The 8,001-nt window shown below is 38.8% G+C and overlaps 1 pseudogene; it reads right to left on the bottom strand.

Annotated features, from left to right (window-relative positions):
• The window catches only part of LOC116883216, an 8,295-nt pseudogene extending 493 nt beyond the window's left edge, over positions 1 to 7,802 (bottom strand).
• Positions 7,803 to 8,001: the final 199 nt, after the last annotated feature.

The raw sequence follows: 8,001 nt of genomic DNA, 5'->3' as shown, positions 1-8,001 counted from the left end.
GCACAGAACCCAGTCGGGGGAAATAGGAGGGAAGGGGATTGAAAGGAGCTGAAGGGGCTGGTAACCCCATGAGAACAACAATGCCAAATCCAACTAGAGTCTCAGGGCTCCAACTGCCAAGAAAGAGAAGGCTCCTTGTTGGGGCACCTATGGAAGGGTAAGTCCTTAGTCCTGCCAAGTTTGGACCCCCTGGGCCAGGGAATATCAGCGGTGGGGTGGGGGACATGCATATGGAGATGGCAGAGGGCATGGGGTCTTATAGACAGGAAACCGCGAAAGGGAATAACATTTGAAATGTAAATCAAGAAATATATCTAATAAAATAATGTTTCTCTCACTAGATGAGGTCAAAGTTAGAGCAGTGAACAAGTCTAAACACAATGTTTAGGAGGCAACTCTTACAAACACATAACATCCTTAAAGCACATTTACCAAAAGTCTACTTTTACTTATAGATTGTGTCAATTTAGGCACCATATTTTCACTGTATTACAATAGATTCTTTGTAATGCGTAGATCCTTTTATGTGATTTGGAACTTAAAAAAAAATTAGGTAATTGTCACTCACAATAGTACCTGCTGAACGATGAGTTTGCCGCTTGCCACACTTTGCCCGGCTTGCTGATGTCTTTACCTTGCCATCCCATTTTTAAACATTGGGACATTACCCGGAAATATTCTACACAGTGACTTGTGGAATCATGAAACTCATTGCATGTTCTAGTAGATTTAAATATTAGTAGCCCAAATCTTTTTATGTTACTTGACCAAAATATTTAATTTATTTGGCAATTGGTCTATTTTATTCTGTTATGCAATCTATAACAGTGGAAACAAAATGTGTAAATTTTGGTGTCATGTGCTTCCTAGGAAATATTTCTGGAAAATAAACTGTCTTTGGACACTGAGTATCAATTAACTTATAGATATATGACTTTTTTTCTATGTCTGACAAGCTCCTTATTAAATTATACTTTTTACTTTTACTACTATCTATTGATTTTCAAAACAATTTATTAGATGAGTGAACACTTGAAAGCATAGTTCTATTACATTGAGCAATTGCAAATGGTGAGCAACTTTGAGATAAGAATCTGTAAAATTACAAATAAAATTTTAACAAGGTGTGCTGGAATATGAAAAAATATCAAGGTTTATCAACTATTAAAGAGAAAGTTGTTTATGTAAGAATGGATAGGAGAAAGTACTCTAGTTCTACTTAGTATAGCATCATTCTGACTGAACCTTGTTTTTTTTCATCTTGGTATGTTGCATTGTTCCAATCAATAGATGAACGCATTTGACGAGATACTTAGGTACATTACCTGGTCAAGTAGTGCTACATCCTGCTTCGTTCAACTGCACTCATTCTGCCATTTAGCTCATGTACTACAGGGAGCTTGTGACTATTGTTTGTATATTGACAAAAGCATTTTTATTTAGATTGTCCAAAAGTGAATTTTAGATTTCTGTCTTGACGTAAAAATTCCTTACAATAACTTGTTTGCCTATACTTCACGCTGAAGCAACCCTTGTATTATATCATCATGAATCTACATGACTCATTCTCTTTCACATTCTTAATATAAGAGGGATATTACCACAGTATACTTTGATGCCTTAGTACATGCTTGACCTCAAACCAATATTGTGTCATTTGCTTCCAGAAACATATGTTTTGTTGTTGTCATTGTTGTTGTTTGTGGGGATTTTTGGAAACATACTTTTTTTATATTGATTTAATTTAATTGACTTTGCATATTTAGTAGTGAAATTTCTGGATTATGTGGTTTCTCTATTTTAGGCTGTTAATTTCACACTATAACAACTTTACTACTTTAATTCCCATAACAATGCATTAATCTTCTTTGGCCAAAAAAAGAAAAAAGAAAATATACATTTTCTGGTTGCATTCCAGTACTTTCCAACTGAGAACAAATGAGAGGATCATAGAAGCATCCTTCAGAGTGTCTAGTGAATACAATCAAAGAATTAGTGATCAATTTCATTCTTATTTTTCCTGTATAAGTTGCTTACTCATCAGAAATACTAGAATCCTTAATTTGTTAGGGATATTTGTATTTCAAAAAAAGAAAGAGAAATCATGAACAAATTAAAAGAAAGAATAAAGTTGACATAATAAAATGTTTCCCATCAAAGCAAAATTCTGGATCTGTCAACTTTGCTAGTGAAATCTAACCAATATTTGAACAGGGATTTATATTAATTTTTTATAAATTATGTCAAAAGTTAAAGGAGAAAACTTTTCCAAATTCATTTGTGTAGGCCACCATTAAATAGACAACCAAACTGGATACAGTTCACAACAACATCAAAATAGAAGACACAATAAACAAAAAGACTATTTCTATTCATGCAGTGAAAAATTAGTATTTTAAAATATTAATGGTATTGAAAATGGCCTGTGGATGCAATGCAGTCTTAAAATACCAATAACTTTTCTGTTTTATTGGTTATTTTATTTATTTACATTTTAAATGTTGTCTTCTTTCCCAGTTTATTCTCCATAGCCCTCCTATTCCATCTCCTCTCCCCCTGCCTCTATAAGGGTGCTCACCCACGCAATCCTGCTTCACCCTCCTAGCATCCTCTTATAGCATCCTCCTAGCACATCCCTATGATGGGGCACCGAGCCTCCACAGGATGCAGGGTCTCCCCTCCCACTGATCTCTCCTAAGTATGTAGCTAGACTACCCGTATGTACCCATATTTGTACTCTTTGGTTTTTGGTTTAGTCCCTCAGAGCTCTGAGCTCAGAGCACATAGTTGATACTGTTCTTCCTAGCCAATAGAAAGTCCCAGATGCCTTGGAAACAAGAGGTTTCCAGGTCACAACAAGTTAACATTAGCCAAAATACCCCCAAAGGGGGAGAAAGAACCTGTAGAGATCATATACAGTAGATGGGTATGGCTCCCTGTTGAGGGATGGGGCCACACACCCATCTCAAAATCTTTAACCCAGAATTGTTCATCTCTAAAGAAATGCAGGGACAAAGAGTAGAGCAGAGACTGAAAGTAAAACCACCCCACCTATGGATCCATTCCATCTGCAGACACCAAGTCTAGACATTATGGCCAATGCCAAGAAGTGCTTGTTGAAAGAAGCCTGGTAGAGCAGACCCCAGAGAGGCTCTGGCAGAGCCTGGCCAATACAGATGAGTGTGCTTGGAGCCAACCATCGGACTAAACATGGGAACCCAATGATATAGTTAAATGAAGGACTGAAGTGTACTTATTTTTTCCCAACCCCTCTTGATTGCTTAAATAGTGGGATCATCTAAAACCTCTGTTATGGTAACCATCATCCTATGGCTTGGTTTTATTTTTGAGTATACCATTCTCACCTAAATGGTCATGCCCTACTCTGGCTATCAAACTGTCACTATTTCTTCACTGACACATTATAATGTATCCACCAATTATGTACAGTTTGACTTAGCAGCAATTTCCAGTAAAAGTTGAATTTCTATACCGTCTACCCAAAGTACAACTCTATAAATCAATGGCATTTGAATTTCTTAAAATCCTCAAAATGTTATCTGCAGTAGACATCAGGGACAGTATGAGGTTACAGCTCATAACCCTCAAGATAAAGACAGATTCTTAGCATCACAGTCATATGTAGATCTGATCTAACCTCTTAACTATTTCCTATATAATTTAAGAAATGTAGGGTCTCCCCAGGCATGGGTGGAAGGAGAAATGTACACTTTACAGTCAGAAGGTAAAGAACCAAATTAAGTTTGTTTTTTTCTTTTAAAATTTGATTTCTGATAAAATCATAGAAACTGATATTGTTGGTTTAAAGACACACCAGCACATGAAGCCGCCATCAAAAAAAATCATAACTAAGTGTTCGTGTGGTTATTTTCAGAGAGTTTCTTTAACTTGGTCAATTTTCTACATCCGATGTAAGGCTGAGGCTGCAACTATTACATCAATGCATATTTTACTAATAGGTTTTTAAAAATGAAAGTAGGTCATATGAGTTTGAGGTAGTCTCAGGTGTTTCTATACCTTTGTGGATATGTATTTATGGATATGTCTATGATGTTATACATGCCAGAGAATAGTTTTGTTCTCCTTGTCAGAAGTACTGCTGACCTCTTTTAAAAACAGTATTTTGTAGAAGTGCATCTCACTAATTAGGATAATCTAAATCAACAGACATCTGGTGATCTTTGTGTTTGATTTTCCCCAGTGCTAAGGTTCAAGTGCATGTTACCATGCCAGTTATCTTTATTTCTGAGGATAAAACTTTGGTCCTTGTGTTTATAAGGTACAGACTTCACAGACAGAACAATCCACCCACCCATGCTAATTTTATATGCGAAGAATGCTGTGATTAATGAATGATATGAAAAGGTTTTTTTTTAAAAAAAAAACTATATCAGGAACTTGATACATACTTTTGATGATTTGTAAATAATGTTCATTTTATAATTTGGTTGAATGGTTTGCTTAATTACTTTTATGTGACACTAGATATCAAATTTATTCAAATATATTCTCTGGATTCTATTTCATATTAAGTGGTATTCATGCTTTAAAATGATTTTTACCACATTGTCTACTTCTTTGTTTTGTCATCATTATGGGACATCATCTCATGTGGACACCTTATGTGGATTTCTACAAAGTCAATCCTCTGTTGTTCTGTCATTTCCACTAAAATTAAGGTCTTCCATCTTGGGAGGAAGTGTTTTAGGCAAAACGAACGCTAAAAGGGATGTGAAAGAAAATGTCCCAAGAGGATGTGAAAAATTCCATCCTGCTGAGAACAAAGTTTTGCAGCTTCAGGATATGAAGAAATTGATCACATCCTCAAAGACTCGTCATGGCAGAGGGAATATGCAGTAAAGACTTTAGGGACATAACTTCAAGGCAAGCTCAGCTAACTGAAACCTTCTCAGACCAGATGATTCCATGGAAAATCTTGCTGATAACATGTACTTAAGTTATATGATATGGGTAAATCAAACAAACAGTGAGTGGCTTGGAACATTGATTCTTACTGGAAAGAATTCATGCTATAATAAAGGCATGATTCATGACATGAGAAAGAGAAAGTGCTACCAACATTATCACCAAGGTTTCATCTACTCTGTGATTGGCTCACTAAAACATAATTTTATTTTGCCCTTAATTTGTCCTACCATCATTTTTCTAACTGGTATGAACAGACCTGTACCTACATCCCCAAAGGATTGATATTCTACACTAATATCTCATTTGCACCTTTGGGAATAGAGATTCTAAAATTTAATTACTGTAGTATATTTGTAAGTGTGTGTGCGTGTGCGTGTGCGTGTGCGTGTGCGTGTGCGTGTGTGTGCTATGTTCAGATGTGAACTTAAGGTATCATCCTCAAACAATACTCATTTTATGGTTAGACATGTGACACAGGACATGGAGCATCAGGTTATTGACACCACATAATAAGTCATGGAATTTGGGGTAATATCTCCATAGAGTATGGAGAAATCAATCTAGGAATAATTTTGAATCGTGATGCTTACTGGATAACATTGATACTATAAGAAAATTTGACTCATTATACGAAGAAACAGAGTCACCAAAGCTTTACTCAGATACATACCTTTTTAACTCTTATAATGACTATCTTATGTTCCTGTCTCTGTTGAATTGGAAGTAGCATGAATAATTGGATTTAACGACTACAGCACAAGACAAAATCAATCCTGCTTTTATAGTCTAGTTCAGAATTGCATTACTTCTTATGTCCCAGATACTGAAGTTCACATCTGAACATAGCAAAACAGACACACACACACACACACACACACACACACACACACACACACACTTACACACACACACTTACAAATATACTACAGTAATTAAATCTTTAGAATCGAAACAGACCGGATAAACAGTTCTCTGCACCCAAATCCCGTGGGAGGGAGAGCTAAACCTTCAGAGAGGCAGACACGCCTGGGAAACCAGAAGAGACTGCAATCTGCACACACATCTTGGACGCCAGAGGAAAACACCAAACTCCATCTGGAACCCGGTGCCGGAAGCTCCTGGAAAAGGGCAGAGCAGATCTTCCTGGTTGCTGCCACTACGGAGAGTCTGTATAAAGGCAGCACCCTCACACCAGCGAAACAAACATGAGGCCTGGCCCAGGTGACCACAGGTAGACCAACTTCTCTGCACTACAAAAGTGACCTGCCCGGTGAACTTCGTAAGGACACACAGAGGCAGAATTCCTCTAGGGCCAGGCACGTCCTGTGTTTACTGGGAGTCCCACACCCGCGGATCCCGGCCTGCAGCAGCTCTCTGCTCCCAGACCCCGTGGGAGAGAGACCTCACCGCCTGGTCAGGTGGGCACTCCTGAGGCTGCAGAGCGGAAGAGACCACCAACACTGCCCATCCCTGCCCACATCCCTGGCCCAAGAGGAAACTGTATAAGGCCTCTGGGTTCCCGTGGGGGAGGGCCCAGGAGCGGCAGGACCCCTGCCTGAGACACCGCTGGAACCTGAAGGAAACAGACCGTATAAACAGTTCTCTGCACCCAAATCCCGTGGGAGGGAGAGCTAAACCATCAGAGAGGCAGACACGCCTGGGAAACCAGAAGAGACTGCAATCTGCAGGAAATAATCACACATCTTGGACGCCAGAGAAAACACAAAAATCCATCTGGAACCCGGGTGCACGGAGGGCTCCCCAGAAAGAAAAGGAGGCATAACCACAGATTCGTAAATTCCTGGTTGCTGCCACTGAAAATCCACAGGAAATGGACAATTTTAGACAGAGCCAGGTGGGCAGCATAACTCCTAAGGAAATAGAGCAAACTTGGAGCCTCGGGACCACAGATGGGTTTAGTGCAGTAGAAGACCAACTTTTTCTGCTGAAACAGAAGTGACCTGCCTGGTGAACTCAAGACACAGGCCCACAGGAACAGCTGAAGACCTAAAGAGGTAAAAACTACAAAACACCCAAAGCAGAACACTCTGTCCCCCCGTGTAACAGGCTGAAAAAGAAAACAGGAAAACAGGTCTACAGCACTCCTGACACACAGGCTTATAGGACAGCATCCCATTAAAATTGTGGGGCACTAGACAGCCACTGTCATAAAATCCCTTGGGAATTTTATCTTGTTAACCCTCTTGAGTTCTGTGGATTGTATCCTAGGTATTCTGTACCTTTTTTGGGCTAATATCACTTATTGGTGGGTACATTAGAGTTTCCTCCTCAGGATGATATTTTCTAGTTCCATCTATATGCCTGCAAAAGCATATAGCTTGCAAAACTCAAGTTGTCCTCAATCTTAATAGCGGATATTATTCCATTGTGTAAATAAACCACATTTTCTGTATCCATCCTTCTGTTGTAGGACATCTGAGTTGTTTCCAGCTTCTGGCTGTCAAAAATAAGGCTGCAGTGAGAATAATAAAGCATATGTGCCTGTGGCATGGTGGGGAATCTTTTGGATATATGCCAAGAATGGTGGTAGCTGGGACTTATAGTAGATTCTTATCCAACTTAATCAAAACTTTCGTGTGGCAGTGAATGGGTGAATTTTCTTGCTATTTTTTTTTTTTCAATTTTTTTCCATACAATCTTTCTTCGGCCCTCCCAGGTTTGCTCTATGGAGAAATGGATGGGCATATGCATGGGACCTACCTATGGAGGTCAGATGGTTTCAGTGGGTTTATCCCACAAAGAAAGTGCTCCTTAGGGATTATATTCAGTTTACTTGCCTCAGACACATCTGAGCCATCTTTATGTGCTGAGGCATCTCCTCGACCACACATTATTGTCAGGTGAATGAACTTAGCTTTCATTACAAATGCCACACTGATGATATTGAAGAAGCCCACTCCTTGGGCTCAGATACCTTTTGTCACGGTAGTGTAGCTTAGAAAATATTATCCTGCTTTTATGTACATGATTTCCTAATTTCCTCAGCATCCATTTTTAAACTTCATCCACTATTTCATGGAGTTCCTTTCA

The sequence above is a fragment of the Rattus rattus genome, chromosome 14 (assembly GCF_011064425.1).
Source record: "Rattus rattus isolate New Zealand chromosome 14, Rrattus_CSIRO_v1, whole genome shotgun sequence".
Classification (NCBI taxonomy): domain Eukaryota; kingdom Metazoa; phylum Chordata; class Mammalia; order Rodentia; family Muridae; genus Rattus; species Rattus rattus.
Note: the sequence above shows the minus strand (reverse complement) of the source record. Positions and strands in the feature narration are given on the sequence as shown.